Here is a 2,053-nt window from a genome sequence, read left to right on the forward strand (position 1 = left end):
TTTGGCCCTGATGCATAGGCCTGTACTCAAATAAGTAAGGCTGGATGGTAGGTAAATTTCCAGCTTCTTCTTGAAGGTGTCAGTCACAGCAATGGCACTGAAGCAGTAGTACAAAGATGAGAAACCTAAGAGAAAAAAGCCTAGCTTACTTGCTTTCTCTCTCTTTGTGAGTAAAAGATGGGCAGGATGAGTAGTCAAAATAATTTGAGATGTTGCTTGCAGAAGTATGAGAAAGAGGCCTTGGCATGGGGTTAAAACAACATGCAAACATTAATATTGCTGGGTTAATCATATACTATTTGATTTATCAGTAACTGCAAGAGATGCAGCAATAGTAAGCATTCAGGAGGACAGGCCTCCTGAGGTTTGGCACATTGGGTTTGTGCAGCCTGGGAGGATGAATGCTTGAGATGGAAAGATTCCTTAAGCCTTGAAGTAGTGAACGTGCCCAGCAAGACTGGCACTGAAGGACTAACTTCCTACAGGAGACATGGGAGCTAAATCTGAGTGAGCCTGGCTGGACTTCATAAATGAGGGACAGAGGGATCCAAGGCTCATGCTTTTAAACATGGTATGCTGCTGTGTGAAAGGAATTAACAGTCCCTATGCAATGTGTCAGCTGTGCTTCTGCTGAGACCGGTTTTTGTGAAAGGACCAGCAAAGACAAAGTGACACTGACCAAGGTGACAACAGAGAATTCTCTCTTACGTATGTGCAGAAGGCTTGGGACTCCTGAAAAGAAGACATGAAAAAGAGAAAGAGGAGGGTAAAATCAGAGAGAAGGAATTGACAAGTGAAAGTAGAAGCTACCACAGTAGAATACACTATTGATCTGGTACAGTGCCAATAGTGAACAGTGATCCTAACTTGTATTTTTCCATGTGTCTGTCTAGTTAGCTATTCCATGGCTCTAATGTCTGTTCAGTGCAGTTCAGAAGTACTACCAGTTGCAATTGCACCACATTGTGGAATCTGTGCAAACTGGGAAAAGAACAGCATGGGAGAAAATAGATGTTATATTTGTGTTCTCTTTGGTCTCACACTGTTCTTAGTTTCAAACAGGAAACTCGGGCATTAGAAATACCCCTTTACAACATTGTTAGGGAAGCTGCAAGTTGTAAAAAAGCACTGCCACAGAGGCGATGGGGGAAGAGGGCAAGGTGGCAAAAAACCCGTAAGATTTCATCCTGTATACGGGCAGCACCTTGTTAGTCTTTTTGGATCGATGAGGTATGGGGGCACGGGAGCTGTTGTGGACAGGTTAACATACACAAGCCAGTCTGTCCTCCAGCATTATTGCAGAATAAATATCTATAATTCAAAACTTCTCTTCTTAAACAACATGGTCCATTTATATAGCACTTTGCCAGCCCAATAGTGAATGCCAGTTTTCCAAAGAAAGAGCAGCAGATGGATGGGCAAATACATCCAAAGCCTAATCAGCAGCTTGTTGGTGGCCAGGAGTGTATCTCATGACTGCTTGACTCTCACCCAAATACAACTTCTTTTATACTGTCTGCAAGCTTAAACTGCATATTTTTCTTATGGACATATAAGGGTTGCTTTAGTGCATGAAAAGGGGAAGATACCCAACTGCGTTAATGCCAGAGAATTGCAGAGTTATGATCACAATAATCAAAATGCACAGCTGCCAGCACAGAGTTTGGTCTTCAATCACTTCCAGCACACTAAGGATTTTGATGTTTCCCATTGCTGCCTTTTGTTTTTTCAGGTTGTCAGCTTCTGCCTGGTACTCTTACCCACTGTTTCTTCATAGCTGTGCAAAACAAAGAGAAGAACTTGATACAACTGCGCTATTCACAAATCATAATATTGGTACATGCAGATTTATTTAGATTATTAATTAGTTTTCCCCTTAAGGTTTCAGGAATCATGATTATTAACAAGCATGGAATGAGAACACCAGTAAGATATGTTTATATCCCGTGTCCGCAGTCCTGCAGAAAATAAGGTCCTATATCACAGTTGTTAATATAGAAAATTTGATTAACACAGTTGTCAAAACATCAATACATTCTTTGTTCTTTCTCTT

The sequence above is a fragment of the Charadrius vociferus genome, unplaced genomic scaffold (assembly GCF_000708025.1).
Source record: "Charadrius vociferus isolate BGI_N301 unplaced genomic scaffold, ASM70802v2 scaffold999, whole genome shotgun sequence".
NCBI lineage: Eukaryota > Metazoa > Chordata > Aves > Charadriiformes > Charadriidae > Charadrius > Charadrius vociferus.